A 23563-nucleotide genomic window follows, 5' to 3' on the forward strand; every position below is an offset into this window, starting at 1 on the left:
TTTACGTTTACCCTTATCCAGCAGTTTTAAATCTCCCTCAATGTCGCCTGCTCTGGTCCCTGGAAGACAATTGACTATGGTTGCCAGTGTCTCTAGCTTCACATGTCTCAGAACAGAAAAGCCTGCATTCACTGGAGCTTCAATTGCAGGTGAGAGGAAGATGTGAAGACTGCCCTTGTATTTCTCAATCTCCCTTGAAAAAGCAGAGACAGGAGGAGGAGGGAGGAAGTGAGGGAACCAGCTCATCTTTCTCCACTCGCCCTACTTCTTCTTTGATCACCCTTCCCCCCATCCTTCAGTTATTTTTCTTCCCCTCATGTCTTACGCCTACGCCAACAGTGTGTTGTGTCTTAGTGCATTCAATCCTCAATGTTTCTGTATGTACACAAATGCACAAATCCAAATTATTTTTATTGAATACACTAATTGTACAAATGAAAGAAACAAAGCCATGCAGAGTGATGCTGGGGGGCACACCAGCTTAGCTTCATCAGAGTGGTATCGACTCCCCTCCCTCAACTTGTTGTCAGCTCCCGCTATGCACACAATGGAAGAGATGTAGCGCCCAGCACAACCACCAACCCCTTCCTTGCCTTTCTGGGTGTTATACTAGTCATATTGCCTTGGTAGAGCCCCTGATTCAACCAGCCTCTCCTGAGACTAACCTTTCTGCAGGAAATATGCATCAAGCTTTACTCTTTTTGAAAAGGTTTTTTGCTGTTTGCCTTTCTCTTGTTCACAACTCTCCTGAAGTACCCACATGTGGCATGCTTTGTTGTTGCTTCTTTTTTTTAAAGTCTCTTTGTTACAGGCTTGATTTGGATGCCTACACCAGCTGTGTATCAATGGTCATCCTTCATACTAACCCTGCCATTAGCTTCTCAAGCATAATAAGTTGACTAACCACTGTGAGAAATTGTGGCATGCAGCAGGGCATGCATGACTCATCCACAGGTGCACATAGTATTGATGAAACGATGCCCACACGGGCTCTGATGAAAGCTGCCTACTACTGGTGGCGCCCTGTTGGTTAAGTCATGCTCTTTGAGGACACACCCCAATCAGTATCCTCAAAGCTTCAGCTGCACAACTCTTTGAACACATCCTTGAGTACTTTGAGCTGTTGGAGTAATGAATCATAAGTGAGAGACCCACAGCTCCTTCAGAGTGGGCCTGTCCTGTGTGGTTTATTCAGATTCTGAAGCATTTTCTATTTAGAACGTTTGGACTCACTGAGAAGTACTGGTGAACTGCGAGACACCACAGTGGACATATTACATCTGAATATATTTGTGTTCCCCACACAGCCTCAACAAACAAACATAATTTGGTGCATATTTATGTCACAGAATGAGACAAATTATGATGCAGCATTTGTACATTACATTAATGATTGTCAAGATAAATGTAAGATGCTGAGTTACATGAGTCAGGATATAGTTAGCCTAGCTTATCATAACAGAACACAAGCAGCTACCAGAGGGGTATACTATGAAGAAAGTTCAACACAGCAGGGATTTCTTTGTGTTAGCTGGTTTGACAAAACCTAAACCTGGGATCATTTGACTCTTCTGCACAAAATAGATACTGGCTCCTTCTGCTAAGAGCAGAAGGTTTCTTTTTGAGAATTAAAAAGAATATAATGAAATTTAGTTCTTGGCCAAATCAAGTAAAATATACTTGATTCATTGAATATTATAAGCAGGTTCAAGAACAGTGGCATGGGAGGCTGGCTGACAGTTGCCTGCCATCACCTAATTATGCCTTCTTATTTGAAAACATGAATATTCTGCAACAGACTATCCACCTATCTTCTTGCCCTGTAGCAGCAGAGATAGCCTCCAGCCTCCCTATGACCCTAAACTGGATGAGCATCAGAAACAGTATGACACTGGGACCAAGGAATGTGGAGATATGAGCAGAGCTGTGGCTAATAGCAGGGAAACTGCAGTAAAGTCACAATCAGCGCAACAAGGGAATTTGCTGAAAACTAAATGCAAGAGCAAGAGTAAATGTCTAAACTGCCATAAGATCACACCAGATACCGTGCGCTGGCATGCTTCATGCAATGAAGTTGCCACAGCGGTTCATTCCTCTCAAACCATCTCCATTGGGTTTAAGTCGGGTGACTGTGGAGGCCAGGCCATCTGGTGCAGCACTCCATCACTCTCCTTCTTGGTCAAAAATTTGGGGTTATTGTCTTTTTGGAAAATCAATTATGGGATGGCATGTGGCTGCAGGATGACCATGCTGGTTCAGTGTGCCTTCAGTTTGGAATAAATCCCCAACTGTGTCACCAGCAAAGCCCCCCCACACCATCACAGTGGGAACCATGCATGTAGAGACCATCCCCTCACCTTTTCTGTGTCACACAAAGACACAGCAGGTGGAACTAAAGAGCTCAAATTTGAACTTATCAGACCAAAGCACAGATTTCCACTGGTCTAACATCCATTCCTTGTGTTTCTTGGACAAAACAAATCTCTTCTGCTTGTTGCTTTTCCTTAATATATTGATGCATGCTCAATCAACCAGGTAAGGAAATCCCCAAAAGGTGATTCTGTTCATCTGGACGTAACGTTTTCAGTGGGAGAAACATTTTGTCTTGGATGAGTGAAAACGCTACATCCAGATGAACAGAATCTACTTTTTGGCTTTTCCTTAGTCGTGGTTTCTTAGCAGCTGTTTGACCATAAAGGCCTGATTCACACAGTCTCCTCTGAACATGTAGAGATGTGTCTGCTACTGGAGCTCTGTGTGGCATTTATCTGGGCTCTAATCTGAGCTGCTGTTAACTTGTGATTTCTGAGGCTGGTGACTTGGACAAATTTATTCTCAGCAGCAGAGGGGACTCTTGGTCTTGCTTTCCTGGGGCGGTTCTCATGCTAGGCGACTACATCATGAAGCTCATTGAGAGAAGGCCAAGGGTTTGCAGCGCTGTCAAAAAAGCAAAAGGGTGGCTACTTTGAGGAGATACTGAGGAAAAATATAAAAAATATTTAGAGTTATTTATTATTTTTTTCTTTGCTACATAATTCCATATATCTTGCTTCATACATCTGATGTCTTCAGTTTGTATCTACAATTTAGAAAGTAGTACAAAATAAAGAAAAAACAAACTTTTGACTGGTAGTATAATAGACAGCTTTTTACTTACTACATTTTTAAACAAATATCTCTACTTTCTACTCCTTTCATTTTCAATTTAACATTTAACACGTTTGAGGTGAGGTATTTTATTTATGTCACTTTAAACCTCCAGTCAATCTGATTTTAGCCTAAACAGTAATACACGAAAGGCAGTCCTGTTTGTGTATTAATTACTGGTGGATATCACATCCAAAAAGAGAGGAACGAGGCAAAACTATGTGTGTCAGAGGTTAAAGTGTGCCAGTACCTTTTGTTTTGTTTTTTGGCACCATAAGGAAGAGGACTCCCTTACTAGATTTAACAGGGCAGCCTTTTGCAGCTGGATTTACAGTGAGGAAGACCAAGACAGAGTATAGTGGAAACAAGAGGCATTTATTTGCCCTTATAGCTCTAAGGCTATGACAATTACTGGCATGTCACGCCTTCTCACAGCACAAACAATCACTCACATCTAATAACACCCGGCAGCCTTAAATACTCTCAGCTGTTAAGGACTAAATCGTTATTTTAGTGTCAGGTGAGTTTTCAGATTTTAACCTTCCACCACCATTGTACAATACACAATTTTAATAAATAAATATATATACTATTAACCATTTTCATGTGATTAAATATTTTACATTTCACCCTTAACAATCATAAAACCCCCAAAACCCCATGCACAAAGATTCATGAATAAGATGAGGGAGCTATGGAATATTTGATACCCAACATCCACAATAACGGTGAAACAACTATTAGCTCAGGGTTCCAACATTCTGCTCTCACAGCTAGAGATTGACGAGGTACAACGTAGATGCTACGACAAGGGGGGAGCCAGGACAACAGGTCAGGGCGGAGATATCATCACCCCCACCTGAGATTGGGTACCAAGCCCCGAGTGCGACAGAAGAAGGATTGTTGCCTGAAAGATAGAATCATGGTGAAGCTTGAAACCTGGATCCTCTGTAACCGGTTACCAAAATTACATGAAGTAAACTCTAAAGATCTACTGGATGATGTGAATGCAGCACTATGGACAATACCTTCTGCCACCATTACCGAGACTAACAAGCTGATCTACACCACGGCAGCAGTGATCAGGTGCTTGGCTACAAGCTGAACAACCACAAGGGGCAGTACCCTCCATGGAGAAGGAGACTAGAGGTCAAGATCAAGGTAGCACGGAGGGAGGTTAGCCAAGTATCAAAGCTGCAGAAAGATGCAACAAAGAAGGTGCCTAAGAAGTACAACAAGTACAACAACCTGTCCATACCTGAGTCCTTGGAAACTGCCCAGCAAATACTCACAGTTTTGGCCAGCCACTTGAAGGGGTACACCAGGGAGATAGAAGGAAGGACAATAAACCAGCTGTTCTCCATGGAACCAGCCAAGGTGTACTCTCAGTGTCAGGGGAACAACATGAAAACAGCACCACCAAGGCTGGAGATGGAACAATACTGGAAGAGCATATGGGACTCTGGATACTGTAGCTCCGGTGAAACCTAAGGCCTCAAATCAGAAGTACCTGACTCCGTGGTATAATTCTCAAACACGTTGCCTAAAGCAGATAACTCGTAAGCTGGAGAGGAAATGGCGTGTCACAAATTTAGAAGATCATCATTTAGCCTGGAGAAATAGTTTGCTGCTTTATAAGAAAGCCCTCCGCCAAGCCAGAACATCTTACTATTCATCACTGATTGAAGAAAATAAGAACAACCCCAGGTTTCTCTTCAGCACTGTAGCCAGGCTGACAAAAAGCCAGAGCACCATTGAGCCAACCATCCCTTTAATGTTAACTAGTAATAACTTCATGAACTTCTTCACAAATAAAATTTTTATCATTAGAGAACAAATTACCAATAATCATCCACAGATCTACAGCTACTTTCAGTACCATTGATGTTAAGTTAGACTCTTTTTCTCCAATTGATCTTTCTGAGTTAACTTCAACAATTACTTCCTCCAAACCATCAACGTGCCTCTTAGACCCCATTCCTACAAAACTGCTCAAAGAAGTCCTGCCATTAATTAATGCTTCAATCTTAAATATGATCAACCTATCTCTAATAATCGGCTATGCACCACAGGCCTTCAAGGTGGCTGTAGTTAAACCTTTACTTAAAAAGCATCTCTAGACCCAGCAGTCTTAGCTAATTACAGGCCAATCTCCAACCTTCCTTTCATATCAAAAATCCTTGAAAGAGTAGTTGTCAAACAGCTAACAGATCATCTGCAGAGGAATGGTTTATTTGAAGAGTTTCAGTCAGGTTTCAGAGCTCATCACAGCACAGAAACAGCTTTAGTGAAGGCTACAAATGATCTTCTTATGGCCTCTGACAGTGGACTCATCTCTGTGCTTGTCCTGCTAGACCTTAGTGCAGCATTCGATACTGTTGACCATAATATCCTATTAGAGCGATTAGAGCACGTTGTAGGTATTACAGGTACTGCACTGCAGTGGTTTGTATCATATCTATCTAATAGACTCCAATTTGTGCATGTAAATGGAGAGTCCTCTTCACACACTGAGGTCAATTATGGAGTTCCACAGGGTTCAGTGCTAGGACCAATTCTGTTTACATTATACATGCTTTCCTTAGGCAGTATCATTAGAAGACATACCATACATTTTCACTGCTATGCTGATGACACCCAGCTCTATCTGTCCATGAAGCCAGATAACACACACCAATTAGCTAAATTGCAGGAATGTCTTAAAGACATAAAGACCTGGATGGCCGCTAACTTTCTGCTTCTTAATTCAGATAAAACTGAGGTTATTGTACTTGGTCCTGAAAATCTTAGAAATATGGTATCTAACCAGACTCTTACTCTGGATGGCATTACCTTGGCCTCCAGTAACGCTGTGAGGAACCTTGGAGTCATTTTTGACCAGGACATGTCCTTCAATGCACATAATAAACACATATGTAAGACTGCTTTCTTCCATTTGTGCAACATCTCTAAAATTAGAAATATCCTGTCTCAGAGTGATGCTGAAAAACTAGTTCATGCATTTATTACTTCCAGGCTGGACTACTGCAATTCATTATTATCAGGATGTCCAAAAAACTCACTGAAAAGCCTTCAGTAAATCTAAAATGCTGCAGCAAGAGTACTGACAGGGACTAGAAAGAGAGAGCATATTTCTCCTGTTTTGGCTTCCCTTCATTGGCTCCCTGTTAAATCCAGAATTCAAAATCCTGCTCCTCACATAAAAGGTCTTAAATAATCAGGCCCCATCTTATCTTAATGACCTTGTAGTACCATATTACCCTATTAGAGCACTTTGCTCTCGCACTGTAGGCCTACTTGTTGTTCCTATAGTATTTAAAAGTAGAATGGGAGGGAGAGCCTTCAGTTTTCAGGCCCCTCTTCTGTTGAACCAGCTTCCAGTTTGGATTTGGGAGACAGACACTATCTCTACTTTCAAGATTAGGCTTAAAACTTTCCTTTTTGCTAAAGTTAGGGCTGGATCAGGTGACCCTGAATCCTCCCTTAGTTATGCTGCGATAGACGTAGGCTGCCGGGGATTCCCATGATGCATTGAGTTTTTCCTTTCCAGTCACCTTTCTCACTCACAATGTGTTAATAGACCTTTCTGCATTGAGTCATACCTGTTATTAATCTCTGTCTCTCTTCCACAGCATGTCTTTATCCTGTCTTCCTTCTCTCACCCCAACCGGTCGCAGCAGATGGCCCCGCCCCTCCCTGAGCCTGGTTCTGCCGGAGGTTTCTTCCTGTTAAAAGGGAGTTTTTCCTTCCCACTGTCGCCAAAGTGCTTGCTCATAGGGGGTCATATGATTGTTGGGTTTTTCTCTGTACCTATGAAGCGCCTTGAGGCGACTTTTGTTGTGATTTGGCGCTATATAAATAAAATTGAATTGAATTGAATTGAATTGAATTCATAAGGACGAACACATAGCAGCAATGCTTAGTGGCTAGTGGATCTAAGAGCAGACCACAGCAACCTCCCTGAACAGGGTCCAGTAACCATCACAGTGGCAGACATCCAAGAAAGGGTCTCCAATATGAAGAGTTTGACAGCACCAGGCCTCGACATAGTTCACGCCTACTGGCTAAAGAAGCTGACTGCACTCCACAAGCGTCAGGCAGCACAAATGAACCAGTTGCTAGTTGACGAGAGACACCCAGAATGGCTAACCAAAGGCCGGACAGTCCTGATCCTCAAATACCCCCAGAAGAAACCGGTCCCCTCCAACAACCGGCCAATAACCTGCCTCAGCACCACATGGAAGCTCCTGTCAGGCATCATAGAGGCTAAGATGAACAGGCACATGGGTCAATACATGAGCGGAGCACAGAAAGGGATTGGCAAGAATACCAGAGGAGTGAAACACCAGCTATTGGTAGACAGACCAATCAGCCGAGACTGCAAGACTAGGCTGACCAACCTGCGCACTGCCTGGATTGATTACAAGAAGGCCTATGACTCCCCACACCTTGATCCTGGAATGCCTAGACCGATACAAAATCAACAGGACCCTAAATGCTTTCCTCAGGAACTCAATGGGGATGTGGCGTACAACACTAGAGGCCAACTCCAAGCCCATAGCACAAGTCACCATCAAGTGCGGGATCTACCAAGGAGATGCTCTGTCACCACTGCTGTTCCGCATAGGCCTGAACCCCCTCAGTGAGATCATTGACACGGATACCGACTACGGAGTGGAGCAGTTGTCAGCCACCTCCTGTATATGGATGACATCAAGCTCTATGCCAAGCGTGAACGAGACATTGATTCACTGATCACCACCAGGATCTACAGCAATGACATTGGAATGTCGTTCGGACTGGAGAAATGTAGTCGGATTATAACAAAGAGAGGAAAGGTAGTCAGAACTGAGGGGATCAAACTACTAGAAGGCAACATTGCAGACATAGAGGACAGCTACAAGTACCTGGGGATCCCACAGGCAAATGGGAACCATGAAGAGGCCGCTAGGAAAACTGCAACCACCAGGTACCCTTAGAGGGTCAGGCAAGTCCTTAGGAGTCAGCTGAACGGTAAGAACAAGATCCAGGCTATCAACACCTACGCCCTGCCCGTGATCAGGTACCCTGCTGGGATAATAAGGCGGCCAAAGGAGGAGATAGAAGCCACTGAAATCAAGACCAGGAAGCTCCTGACCATGCATGGAGGGTTTCACCCCATATCCAGCACCTTGAGGCTGTATGCTAATCAAAAGGAAGGAGGCCGGGGACTGGTGAGTGTCAGCACCACAGTCCAGGATGAGACAACGAACATCCACGAAGATGGCCCCAACTGACTGCGTGCTCAGTGAATACCTCAGGCAGCAGAAACCCAAGAAAGAGGAGGAACCATCATGGAAGGAAAGGCCCCTGCACGGTATGTACCACCGGCAGATTTTGGAGGTGGCTGATATCCAGAAATCCTACCAGTGGCTGGACAAAGCTGGACTGAAAGACAGCACAGAGGCACTAATCATGGCAGCACAGGAACAAGCTCTAAGTACAAGATCCATAGAGGCTGGGGTCTATCACACCAGGCAAGACCCCAGGTGCAGTCTGTGTAAAGATGCCCCTGAGACAATCCAGCACATAACAGCAGGGTGCCAGATGCTAGCAGGCAGGGCATACATGGAACGCCATAACCAAGTGGCCGACATAGTGTACAGAAACATCTATGCTGGGTATAACCTGGAGGTCATTTAAATGAAAATGTGATTCAGTTTCAACCCAAGAGACAGGAAAATGTATGTTTATTTATTTATCATTATTCAAATCAGACAAATACACATCTCAATTATAGAGATTGAAAATGTGACATCATTCAAGGGTAAAACCGCAAAGAATTCTGGGAACTCATGGCAAGAGGTACTAGAGCACGCAGGCTTTCAATTGAAATCAGTTACACAGCGATAAAAAGAAACACAAAAAACTGGCAAGAAGCGGTTGTATTATTAACTGCAATAGCCGGTTGCATGACAGCCACGGGAAGCCGACGGGTAAAGAGATCAGTTGTTATCGGATTACGTCGTTGAAGAGAAATTGTTCGAGCCATGTTTCCGAAGTAACAAAGAGCCGACGGATGGCCTGGATTACAGCCATTCAAAGACAAAATATAACGTCCCAGAACACTCCAGCTCACAGGTTAGTCTGCTCCAAACATTTCCACAAAGGTCAGTGTTTTGTAGTAGTTAATTTATTTTTTTTTCATAACATAATTGGTGATATAGGTTACAAGCAAGTCTGGCGCTGAACAGAAATTGTCGCGCTATGCTCCTTTGTTTATTGTGCATAAATAATGAGTTGTCCTGACACAATATTGTGTTTCGCTTCATTTATTACCATGGTACATTGACAAAAACGTATACTTTTATTCACAGGATAAAACAGTTTTTTTTGTATCACTAATTGCCCAGTACAATTACAGCATACAATATTATTGTCACTGCTACATTTCTGTAATGCGAACCAGAAATTATTTCCACTACTAATTAATTACCGTTGAGCTCAAAGATCCTATTAATAAACGGTTAACAAATGTGTATTTATGAAGACGATTTGTGAGACTGGTAAACTTATGATACGTATGATGGTCTTTCGTTCTACACGATGCATTTCATGGTCCTGTACCCATCCGTCAGTAAACTGTACCTGGACTTGTTGCAGTGACCTGAAGTTACTAAACTTCATGAGTGTATGCACTCACTCCAAGAACCGTATAATTATAAATATGAGCGTATTGAAAGTTGGGCAGCATGCTAACATCTTTTGTCCACTCTGTGTGCTCGTGAGGGTATAAACCTTTCACTCCTTTGATTTTTTCCTCGTATCTTTTCTTTGACTTTTCATCAAGTCTGTCTTTGTACGGTCCGGCATTGTTCTCCTTTGTTTTGTACATACCTCTTTTGGGGGGCAAAGAAAAAGCAAGAAGGTTTTGGAACCGGAGAATGAACGTTTTGCGGTGCTGCAAATGCTTGCATTTGATGCGGTACTTGGATTGTTTTGCCACGAGTTACCGGCATGCAATGCGCGAAAGTCACGTGGTCTGTCAATCTCTATTGTGAAACTGGCTGGGAAAGTCAATACAATGCAAAAGATACAGATGACATAGTGGTGGAATGAAAAAAGAACCTCCAAGTTCTTGTTTATTGTTTTTATAATGACTTAAAGTAGTACAGGCATCCAGCTAGATATAAAATGGCTGACAGTAGATCTCTATATGTATATAATTCTATGTGCACATAGATATATAGATAAATATGACCTGACCTGTTTGCAATATGTAAAATCAATGGATCTATGTAAATGCAGTCTTGTGGTGGCACTCAGCGAAACCTTTTTCACTCAAATGATATAACCCTGTAAGACTTTGAGCAGATGCATGGATTGAACTTTTACACACTGCTGCATGTATTGTCCAAATGTAACCCATGGCCTGCAGTTGCCTTCAGCTTTTTGAATCAATATTTCAGCGTGTTGAGGCGTCTCTCAGCCTCCATCCACCTGGAATGCTGCCAACACCTAGTTTCACAACCCACAGTCCGTGGCTTCTGCCCACACACATTCACTGGAGCAGAAATCATCAGAGTGATTGCAGCTCTTTGTATTGTCTTGCCAGGTGGATGAATACTACCAAGCCATGTGAAATATAGCCTGTCAGTTTTAGAAACTGTTTAAATAATTTACACCATCATAAAATGAAAAATACTATTTTGCCTTGTTCAACAGTAGTTGGCTTTGCTAACAGGCCTGAAAGGCAGGTAACGTTCAGTAATCAAAGATCCAGTTTATGTGGAGGTTAGTGAGTTGTATTCACATAATTATGTTCTCCAGCTGCGTTTGCAATCTTTGACCTTCTGATTTAAAAATACATTCTCCAAATACATCATTGACTTTTAAATCTCTTTTGCCACTACTAACTTTGTTGTCAAACCCTGTCAGTTCTTATAATGGAAGCAGTGCTATTTACTGCAAATTAAAAAAATACAGTCTCGATATAAAATCATCTGATGTTAGGTTTGAGCTAGCATATGGAATTATGTTTATGTCATAAAACATAATCCAAGCAAATAATTTTATTTCATGGGTGCAACTGAATTCTTCACGCCTAAATTCAACAGTACACACCCTCCTTTGAGCTCCGCCTCCAGACAGTCAAAAGTACGTTTATACGCGCCAGAGCACGAAACTGTAGCAGCGCATGCAAAGCAGACACTCTTGCTTGTGCAGTGGATTCTTTGTGTGCGCGGCTGCTGATGTCTACGTGTTCGGGCTGATTAACTTGATTACGCTCATGAAATGAAAATTTTTTTTGCTCATGTATTTGTTAAGAATAATGAAAGCCAATGAAAGTCATGCAAGACATGAGATTTTCCATACTTCAGAAAAGCAAGAAAACCCCCACAAAGAGCCCCAAAAATGATCATTAGATCATGAAACAGTTTCTACATAAAATTGATGACATTGTTTTCCAGCTGTGGTAGTGTGTGCTGTTGTTGTTAGGAAGTGCTTTTACCATGCTGTTGATTGTTTCCTGTTAACAGAGAGTTCTTCTCACTGTCATGAAGCGCTGGCTCATAGGGGATTTCATGATCATTATGAATGGGTCCACCTTATTATGTAAAAAGTCTTGAGGTGATAGACAGTATTAATTGTCACCTTAAAAATAAAACTGAACAAAACTGAATTGAATTCATGTTAAGGTAGATATTCATACATGCATTAACATTCATATGAACGAAACAGACCCAGCAAAATGAAATTATTCACTCACTTTACAAGGAAAGCATGAGCTGTTTCATGCATTCAGTGCACTGTTTACATATTTCTGTGGTAAAATCATAACAACGTTATGGTCAAATGTTATTTGTTATGGTCAAAATAATAAGGTTTCTTCCTATTAAATGATCATATGAGATGGTAAGGCTACAAAGTCCACCAGATTCAAATTAATATAAACATCTCACTTCTGAGGGACTAACTAACGCTTTCTTTAGCACATTTGCACATGCGCAGTACTAAAGAAAGAAGAGCAGGGACCTTCCATCACTCAAATTTGGATTTATGTGCCTTTGGGAAAAGCAATAATTATCCATCACATTTGGCAAAATGACACATTTGTAACTGGAGATGATGAAGAATCTTTTTAATGTGCTTCTTCATATAATTGGATAGAGTTTAAAAAAGGGTTATTGCTACAGGAATTCATACTGAAAGCATTACGTGTATACTTAAATCAAGATGCTGTCAGCCTTATTAAAAAGTTCCTGCTAAGCTGCAGCACTGTTACAGCCCAACTGATAAAGGAATTTTTTTTTTTTAGACATTATGTTGTTTATCTGTATTGTTCATCCTGTAAATGTCATAACTTTTTGACTAAGGTGGAACTGTTATTGGCATGCTGTTGTTAACTGTCGATGCTGATAATGGAGCATCACATTTTCAAGAATTCAAGACTTTTCGAGATGTTGGCATCATCACTGAAAGATGCACAGTACTATAAAATCTGAGGTGGCAAATGGGTGTGCAGTCCTGTGGGGCTTGATCTACAGCAGGGGCGTCGAACCCCATGCCTCGAGGGCCGGTGTCCAGCAGGTTTTAGATCTCACCCTGGGTCAGCACACCTGAATCAAATGATTAGTTCATTACCAGGCCTCTGGAGAACTTCAAGACATGTTGAGGAGGTCATTTAGCCATTTCAATCAGCTGTGATGGATCAAGGACACATCTAAAACCTGCAGGACACTGGCCCTCGAGGCCTGGAGTTTGACACCTGTGATCTACAGTAAAAGTTTGACTTGTCCTAAAGACCTGCCATACACATTTGAAAGAGATAACTGGATTGGACAAAACAAGCCCTCCACTAAGGTCCACGTCCTCAGCAACAGACTACATGAGTTAAGTCATCTACAGCAGATGACATGGACCTGGAGTCGGGCTTAAGTTAAATCTTAATCGGGCAGAGTAAAAAACTCTGTTTGGAATCTGGACAAAACAATGAGTAACCTCAAGGATTTAGGTTAACTGTTATGAGTGAGCTGTTTCAAGTTTCACCTGTGAACGGTTATTACCACAAACAGTTTTCTGAAAATTCTGGGGAACAAAAACAATTTAAAAAAGAGTCACACTTTTGAAGATGTCCCAACTGTAAATGCTAACATGCTCTTTTTCTAATTGTTCACCCTGTGGTTCTATAAACAGGTACAGGAGTTACTGTCTTCTGCTGCTCCCTTGTTAATGCCAACTATAACTATCTTCATGTTTGTTTTGCTGTTGTATGTTCACATTACTGTCAGCTGAAACATTTTAATTCTTATTGTTAATAAGAAAACAATAAGATCACTGATGTAAGGCTACCATTTGTTGGTGTAACAAACAAGAACCAGAGGGTGTGACAGAAGAGTCTTTTGTCATATTTAGAGTAGCAGGGTATGACCATAAACCTTTCCAGTTATTTAAAAAACAGTTTTACTAGTTTGAAGGGATGCAGTGTGGGACTTTAATTAAAGGACACATTAGGAAGTTTTAGTTTTTGGATTTCAGTCGCTAAACATAGCATGAACAGTAACAGCTCTGTTTCTTAAATGAACATCCCAGTTAATGTAACGCACCATGAATAAAATGTTTAAACCTGAGATTAATAGAGCTGGGCAAATTAATTACTGGAGTGAATATTTAAATAGAGAAGATACAGCCCACAACGAACATAACCTCACAACATTAATAATGAACATTTGTGTTTTGCAACTTTATCATGTCAACTTAACTGAACCTGTTGTCAGCAGATTCAACACAATGTTGTTGTTCTGATGCCTTGTAGTGCCTCATCTTCCCAAGCTCTGAGGTCATCAGGTCAGAGTGTGCTGGTGGCCCCACACACGATTTAAAACTGTAGGTGATCGGCCCTTTCTGGCTGTGAAATTCTCTCCCACTGTTTTTACGCTGACTCCACTGATTCTTTTAAAAATACATTTTTATATAGACAAGCTTTCAACTAATTTGTTGTTTTCATGTTGAATTTTAGTCTTTTACATTGTTATATATTATTTTTATTCTTTGTATTGTGAAGCACTTTGTGACTTTTATCTGTGAAAGCGTGGTATAAATAAATTTTACTTACTTTATTGTCATCATGTAAACGTGACTGTTTAACACACAAATGCAATAAAAACATGAGCAGTGTGTGAATTAAAAGGTTTGACAACTCACACAGGCCCCAGTTTTTCAACAAAAGACTGATAACACAACAGCAGCAGTGACAATGATGTCATCATGGTTTAATGTGGCGCAGGAGTCTGTATAAGGCACGTAAATACAATTAAAGGGTTTATTTATTGTTACAGAGGTTGTACAGAATTAAACTTCAAAACATTGCACTTGCTAAAATGAAAACTAATGAATAGTTCATTTTGAAAGACTGTGTTTTTTCTCTTTTGAATACTTGTACTTGATAAAAGCATTACTCACAGTATTAATCAGTGGAATAATTGACATAAATAATCAATAGTTGCAGCCCTACAACTTAGTTAAATATAACTAAGATATAATAATTAAGATATAATTGTAACATATAATTACAATTAATTGTATGTTACTTTTGCAATTTAAAGAACTGAGATTTGTGGAGCTGGTTGCTGTAACTTGGCTCAGTTGGTAAATGGCCATGGTGGCCATGGTTCACACCCTGAACCACAGTCGGCTCACAGTGGGAACAGCTGAGTCCAGACACCCTTCAGAGACGGCTCTTTTTATCCACTCAGATCTTATTCTTTGGTCACGGATAGCTTGAGGTCACATGCAAGGACAGGAACATAGATCAACCAATAAAATGACAGGTTCACGGTCATGTTTATTTCTCTCTGTCACAACACACCAGTACAATAACACGACAGATGCTGCACTCCTCTGGTTTTGAAATATGGCCTCAGATTTAAAAGCCATGGCTCTAATATTTTTTCCCTGGATGGGTTAGGGTCATGTTACTCAGAACACACCGAATTTTACAGTTTTCACACAAAGACAAGCTCTCCTGAAAAAGTTTGGCCTAAACCTGATGTCACCATGGCTAAATGAAACTGAAGATGTAAACCAACTTGATCTTTGGATGCAACAAAACAGAAGAATGAATCTGGTTAGTGATTACTCTGGTGAATCATTCAGGTATTGTCCGCGTCACTTCATAGCCAGTTTGACACATGCACTGTGGCCGTGACCATTACGAAGAAGAGCCGTTGTCACAGAGGGCCAGAGGCTCACCTGTTGGACCAAGTGCAGAGACGGTTGAGTGAACATGAAGTACAAGTATGCTTGCTGTGAGGTTCATGTCTAGGAAAACTAGTATTCAGGTTTAAGACAGGCACAGGGCGTGGCTTGTAACAAGTGGTCGCACTGAGGAGAGGGGACCAAAAGAGAACTCCTCCAGGTGTACATATGTTTAACAGAGGGGTATGGCTTACTTTGCAGGTGGAGTCAGCGATGCTTTGAGGGGAGAAGGCGATATTCCCGGTGAGCCGAGTGGAGAGATGATGGCTGCCCTGAGTTCAGGTCAGCCATGTGCAGGCCTTCTTGCAAGAAGGCAGGCAGGTGTAAGATTGGAAACCTTCCAGGTGATGGAGCATGAACAGCAGTGAGTGTGGGTGGGTGTCTGAATAGCGAGCTGAGCCGAGGAGTGGAGCCGTGACGTGACCAGAGAACTGAAGCACATGAGAACGAGGTAAGTACACAGACTAGCGACAAAAGCATGGAGCATGGGAGCCTGTTACCAACGCAGTGAACTGGCGGTGAAGAGACGGCAACGCTGGTCCTTAACATCTGCAGCACATTGTTCCAGATTAGCTCCAGGTGAGGTGATGACACCTCCGCCCTGGCACAGGCACAGGAGAACGTGGACTCACCTGGACTGTGGATTGTGGAAATGTAAACATCTGCGTAACTCTGATTTCTGGTTGTGGTAGTGTTCTCCAGTCTCATTGGGCAGTGGGTGTGATGTGGGCTACAGTTTATCTTAAAGGTTTATTGACTCCTCCACGCACACGGCACAGGGCACAGGGCACGTCACACCATAAACAGTCCCACCATAAACACTGGGTAGGAACCCAAATTACCCAACAAAATGCCATAAGAAATAACTTAAATGTTTTAAAGAAAATTATAAAGAGAGATAAGTGATAATAAAGTAATTAAATAGATAATAAACTCAAATGTGTAAAATCATAAAATAATTTAGCAAAACCTAGTATGCAACATCAATTTATACTAATCTACACAAATTAAACATGGCCAGCAAAATAAATACATGTACCATAACTAAGATTACATCTGTATCAGTGAGACCACACTGATTTTACAGTCAGCTCCGCCACACAGTGTCTGTAATAGTCGACTGAGTTAACCAGAACGGTCTACACCAGTCTAGATACTGGTCGGGCGTTTGAGAGTCATTTGTATCCAGTACTTTCTATCTGCTGCTATTTCAGTAGTGAAAATGCTTCTGAAATGCAGCTTAGACAGATGGATTCTCCAGTCTGTTCATTTGAACAAATTATACAGATTTATAGCAGTTGTTTCCTAAAAACAGTAAAAACATGAAATAATCTCTCAAACCCTTTAATTGACACTGTTGTGACGCAGTGTTGCAGAGGAGGGGTGGTGCAGTGGGTTTGCTCTGACTGTGTGTGTTGTATAGGTCCATATCTGTAGATACTAATGTGGTGATTATTTAAACATATTCAGTATTCACTTATGTGACTTTGTTTAAATCAGAAACCTATACTTTGAAATGTTGCTTTTCAGTGGTGGAATATAATTAAGTGCATGTACTTTCTATTCTACTTCAGAAAGCTACAACTTAGAGGTTGTGTGGTTCTGTCTCTCCTTCACTATATTAGATGTTTTATTTATATGCATGTAATGTTGTATATGACAGCTGTGTACATGAATATAAGTAAAATTACTGATTTATATTTAGTTAATCAATTTTTACTTTGTCTGGGTTTTTTGTTTGTTTGTTTTTTATTGTTTGTTTCTAGAAAAAAAGAGAAGAACTAGATCGAGAGTGTGCAACCTAGGTCATACTTTATATATATACGATACATATATATTTCTGTGTGACTTTGCAAAGAAACATTCAAAAGGCAAACTCTTCTTAGGAGAAGGATATAATGATGAGGATAGTTTCCTCCTCTCGTGCAGATAAATCTGCATCCAGCACTTACTGCTGATGGACAACTCTTCAACTTAAGTGGTTATTGTTGGCATCATTGTGATTCTTGTACTTGGCACATTGATTTGGTAAGTAGACAGTTTACTGTTATGCAAACTGTTTTTGTTCCTTCTTGTGATTCAGCACCAGATATACGAATAATAAATACATTTCACATCATACATTACAAAATTATGGGAAACTTAAAACTTCATTTCAAGATGAATATTAAATGTGAGGCAAGATGTTTTATAGGCTTGTTTTATTGTAAGGTTATTAAAGTTTTAAATCGTACAAAAATAAAGCATAAAACGTTATTTCATATATTTAAAAATATTATGAAATAACACCAGCTTCAACAGTGGCAGTATACTTGTTTTCTTGTTCAGCCGAGCAGTATCAAGTACTTTTTTCTATATGAAAATAAAAGTGTTAATGCAGTTAAATCAGCCCAGTGTTCTATTTTTCTTACTTTGCACAATGTTTATATGAGTAAATTTGGAGGTCATAGCTGCTAGCTGTCTGGGTAATGTTGTCATGGGTCTGTAGCTCGGTGTGCTTAGGGAACATATTTAAAGTAAGTAACAGGTGTTTCCCCGCCTTACTGAAGGGCTTATATTTCACTAAAAACTATGTGATATGCATATCCACATAACTATAATTATTATTGTAGTTGATATAAAAAAAACACACTGTGTGCGTGTTTCATCTGTATAGATTTTTTGTTACATTCTTACCCTACCCGCCCCTTTCTTTTGCTCTACCAGTTTCAGTTTATTTCCCACAGTTTTTTTTAAATCTGTTTCCTTATGGTTCCAAATGTTCTCACCAATCTTTGCATTTTATTATTATCCCATAACACTTGTTTAATCAGCTACCACCTCTCTTGTGAACCTTTTAATGTGTAAGTCTTAGATGAACACAGCCCTGCCCTCCAGCACTATCAGCAGCAACAATGTACCCATCAGGTAAAACAGGCCACGTCTGCTTTGCTTTGTCCCCACCTGATGACAGTGATATAGTATGATGTGATTCCATGTTAGACTCTTGATGAATGTGGGTTGTTGTTATTCAGCCTGTGCCCTTTTTTTTTCTTTTTAACTCTGAGCACTCGCCCCTTCAAACATCATTGCACTACTTCAAGCACTTTGCAACCTGTGCTTCTAACGCATGCCTTTCTATTCTGCCTTCTTCCTGTGTGTATATAGCTCTCATGTTTCTTATTTATTCCTGCTGTCTTATTTGTATTTTATACCTGCACAGTTGCTGTGGAGCACCCACAATTTTGTTGCACATGTACAATGAGAATAAAGGGCTATTCTATTCTATTCTATTCTATTCTATTCTATTCTACAACAGATCAGAACAAAATTAGCATTAGCTCAGAGATTTTTCAACATAAGAGCTCATGAGAACGTATAATTCAGGTTATTAGATTATTATATGGTGATGTTTTCTAATATTATTTGATTTTGCTTTTGTTTTGGTCCTGCTAAACTGTTTTCATAGAAATGATCACAATTAAAGTTTAAAATAGTGGGATTCATTTTTTAACCTTTAGTAAATAGAGAAGGAAAAAATCTGAGTATTACTCTTAATGAATGTATATAGCTCCTACAGGTTGATCCAGCCCTTTAAAAATAAAAGGCCCTTGAGGCCTACTGTCCAGGCCCCTAAAATGATCCAGTTAATTGACAAGTGCACCAATCGAGGGGGGAGCTTCTGTCAACAGGTGAGAATTTTACCTGCAGGGCTACTCAAGGTTTTGCTCATCTTATCAGTGGAAGCAGGCAAGACACCCGGCCTTCACGGTAGGTAGTGCAGGGCGAGTCACCTCACCCACATTGGCTCCATCTAAACTCATTGCCTGCTGGGTGACACACATAGGATCAGAGTTTAAAACATTCTGAGCTGACCCAGACTTAGCTTTGTACTCTCCCCTAGCCACCTTCTTCAGGTCATTGGAGGGTGGGCCCGAGACGTTTCCAAGCCAGCTGAGAGATATAATCTCCCCAGAAGGTCCTGGATCTGCCCCGAGGCCTCCTCTGGTTAGGATATGGCTGGAATACAACACCTAGGAGGCATCCAGAAGCATCCTAGTACCATCGTAGCACCATCCCAAGCAGCAGCTCTACTCTGAGTTGCTCTTGAATGGACTGGACTGGTAAACCGACAGCTTTGTTTTCATGCTTAGCTCTTGCTTCACCACAACAGTAATAACACAGAGATTTAAATAAATAAATTAAATTAAATAAATTTAATTGCATTAGATGTTTTTGTGTGTTCAGATCTATATTGGACATGTGGATAGGAACTGTCATCTCATTAATATAAGATCTTCATTTAGCCTCATCACATGTGTGACTCATCAGCAGCAATCATTAGCCAGTTTTTAACACCAGCTCAGACTTCCACTCTCTCCCAGATTGTCTGCTACCTCACGGTGGTAAATTGCCTTCCATGTTTTGCTTATGCTTTGTTACTCCTTGTGTTAATGCTAATCCCCTTGTGCCTCTGTTTCCTTACCTTCCTGCTCTCCTGCTCATGCCTAGCCCTGGCGCTTAGAAATGTTGAGTCAACTTTAAATAGTAATTTGAACCATCCGTACATTCTCTTCCACTTACCCGTATCAAGGTTGTTGGGTGGGTCAGTTACCACAGGGCGAGATGTAGGGTAAACCCTGGACAGGTGACAGGGCTAACGCACTCCCATTCACACCTATGTGCAATTTAGTACTACCTTAATTTAAAACCACTGCAAGAATAAGCATTCATAAACATCAAACAGATGTATCAGTAACCCAACTCTCTTTGCTATGAAACTCAAAGCCAGCTTACTTAGCTTACTTCATTTCTAAGAGAAAACAATGTGTTTGTGTTATTTTAGCCAATATGTAAGTGGTGCAGGCAAACCCTTTTTACATAGGTATACTAAATAACTTTTTCCTGCATGTGTCGACCTGCTGCCAGCTCAAACAGATCAAACCTCTAGCTCAGGCTTAGCTGTCCCACTCCCATCTCCCCGTACTGACATTCCTGAGTTCTCTTATGTCAAAAGAACTTTAATTGCAGGATGGCCCTTGGGAAATGTAGTTCTTGTCTACACACTTTTGATTTTGTAATAATAATACATTATATTATACATTATAATTCAGAGCTTTCAGTAAGCTAAAACAGATTAAAACATATTTGTAAAAATTGATATCCAAAGCATTAAGTCATATTTGCCAATACTTTTTATTATAAATAAAACTACAGTAACAAATATGTTTACACCATTTTATAGAGGAGAATTTAAACTGACTTCCGTCCATAACATGAAGGTATATTTAATTAGTATTTGGTGCAGGGCCCCAATCAATGCACAAGAAAAAAAAGAATAAGGTTATTTTTCAAAATATTAAAATGTAAAAAAACAAAAAAAGGGTTGCACATATCTAATCAATCTTGCACGAAATAGAAAAAAAAAAGCATTGATATAAGCAGAATATTGACATATGTCTGCACAGTCTTATAATTTTAGGGCTGGCATGGTGGGCTTTTCTCATTATTGTCTTACAATATAAAGTGGCTTTATGTGACTTTTGTTGTGATTTGGTGCTTTATAGAAACAAAAACGTATTGAATTAAATTGTAATGAGATCTTGGATTAAACTGCATTGTCTTTACCCTGGCTGCCACATGTTTGGCATTACCTGCAGTCAGTGTTGGGGAGTAACGGAATACATGTACCGCCGTTATGTATTTAAAATACAAAATATGAGTAACTGTATTCCGTTACAGGTACCGTTTAAAAAGGTGGTATTTAGAATACAGTTACTTTGTTGAAATAAATGGATTACACAGCGGTACTTTCCTGTTTCATATTGTGGCGGGTCAGGACTGTTTCGGTTTTGTTTGACAGCTATGTTCTGTTGTTCCAGGCGGCAGCGTTGCGGTTGCCATGGTTACAGGGTGATGCTCTCGCTCTGTGTGTTTCCTGGGTGAGAGAGCGCCTTTTTGTTGTTGTTGTTGTGCTAAGCTAATAGGCAGAATGTAGCATCATGGGCAGTGTAGTCCGTGCTGCAGGGAGAATGGACTGCCATACTCGTTATGTGTCTGTGAGCAAGGGAGGGAGAAAAAAGAGAGTGGAAAAAGTACGAGTTGTTATCGAGAGCGGGAGCTGGAAGCATGTAAATATAATAATAACCACTGTAGCCAAGAAGAGTGCCTGACAAGCCAGCTGTAAGTAAGCTATTAAAACTCGACTGTACGCTTTGTTCGTGTTTTCCTCCGAAACAATAAGTTCCGTTGGAGCAGCCTTTCAACGCCTCTGTCTGTCTCTCGCTAGCAAAGTTGACCCAGACAACAAAGTAAAGCTATTTTTCGGCTACGAGCCCAACATGGAACCCACCGTATTAGCCAGAGGTCCCTTTACTACGGTTCGGAGCCGCGGACTTTCAGTAATAGTAATAAATCACAGCAATAGTACATTCACGTAGTTGTAAAATGCATGGTAATATGTTAAGTAATCCAAAGTATTCAGAATATGTTACTCTCATTGAGTAACGTAACGGAATACGTTACAGAATACATTTTAGGGCATGTATTCTGTAATCTGTAATGGAATACATTTTAAAAGTAACCTTCCCAACACTGCCTGCAGTATACATACACCACTAGCCATCATTTTACAAGTTTTCTTATGGTGACCGTCTTGTGTTTGTGCTCCAGATTGTCCATATTTACCACCTAACTTGTCATTGCCAATCTCTGTTAATGAGATGGCACACCGGAGTCTCTTGAAACTGAAATTTTTGTAAAATGTTTTGTGGCAAACATATATTAGGTCAGCGTGTGCTTTTCTTTCTCCTGCGTGTCAAATGTAACAGTTCTTTGAGAAAAATCACAAACATCTTCTATATGTGTAATGTTGTCGATTATATGTATTAATTAGAGAAGCCAAATTTTGTTTTATAACTATTTATTTCTATCATATATGGGAAATGGACTTGATCTTAAATAGCACTTTTCTACTCTGCTCTTCATATAACACGCCTCATTCACTCATGCAGTTATTTCTATACCTAAGTGCTTTTTAGGAAACATTACACAATGAAATTTGTGTTTAGTCCAGAAGAAATAGTACAAGTGTCACGGTCCGAGGTCAGTGACACACTGCTTTGTATTTTTGAATTATTACATATTACTTATTCCCTTATTTAGCTGTTCCCACACTAGGTTTTGTTATTGTTTTCAGTTCCTCCCTTCGTTGTTGCTTTGTAGTGTTTTTTGTTCTTCCTTTAAATAAACACCCACTTACAGTTTAACCTCCATCTACACCTCTGTTTTTCTGCACTTGGGTCCACTCTCCATCATCTCCACATGCTTTACCTCACAAACTGTGACAGTACGATCCGGCCACAACATGGACCCAGCAGACTTCGAACTGTTTGAGCGGCTGGAGGCAGCTTTAGCCCAGCTGGAGGAAGAGCTCCGCTGGAAGCCATGGTGCGTCCCTGACTATGAGCGCATTTTCCACGGGACTCGGCTGGCTCTCAGAGATCCCAGAAGCTGCTGAAAGCCCCCACCATTTGCTCCGCCTGCACCTAAGCCGCGGCCACTTCAGGCGGGAATCCTCAGCATTTCTTCAGACGCACAAGCACCAGCCTCGGCGTTGCCGTTCTGCACACCAGAGACTCAGCTGTTCACCGCGCTGGCTTCAGGAAGCGGCGCTCACACCGCCGTCATACTAACCCTGCTGAGCAACCTATGATCGTGGGTGACAATGACTGTTTTTTTTTCAGACACCTCCCAAACCCACAAACACAAATAACTATACTCTCACTCCAGAAACCTTGGAAATTTCTTTCTTGGATGAAGAGTTTGACTGGGAGAACTGTTTTGTTCTGCTCCTCTCCAGCAGGTAAAAGACAATCATTTTTCAAAGACTGTTAACGCTGTTAAATTAAAGTCTGTAAGCCATGTTCCTGAGTCAAAGACTGTGAGTTCAGATTCTGTCAATTCAAAGACTGATAGTTCCAAAGAATGCCCACCTTGGTGGAAGAAGTTCAAAGCCAATTTCTGATGAATCAGTTTTTCTGAGCCTGCTCCTCAGCCTCTCCGTGGTCCTGTTCCCAGGGTGGCTGTGGTCCAGCCATCCCCTGCACCCCTATCAGTTTCCCGGGTGAGGAGGCCTGGGGCTCGGTTGGTCCTTGCTCTGGTTTCCAGGCCAGCTGAGGCTCTACTAGTCTCTGCACCT

The 23563-nt window shown here is 40.9% G+C and overlaps 1 long non-coding RNA gene across 1 annotated transcript; it reads right to left on the minus strand.

Moving 5' to 3' along the window:
- Positions 1-14254: 14254 nt before the first annotated feature.
- On the minus strand, positions 14255-16751 carry LOC146494708 (uncharacterized). Its single transcript, XR_014871534.1, has 3 exons — positions 16017-16751; positions 15579-15815; positions 14255-15378 (listed from the first exon to the last, which is right to left on the minus strand). It is a non-coding gene; the product is annotated as an uncharacterized LOC146494708 (long non-coding RNA).
- Positions 16752-23563: the final 6812 nt, after the last annotated feature.

This window comes from Neolamprologus multifasciatus, chromosome 20 (assembly GCF_963576455.1).
Source record: "Neolamprologus multifasciatus chromosome 20, fNeoMul1.2, whole genome shotgun sequence".
Lineage (NCBI taxonomy): Eukaryota > Metazoa > Chordata > Actinopteri > Cichliformes > Cichlidae > Neolamprologus > Neolamprologus multifasciatus.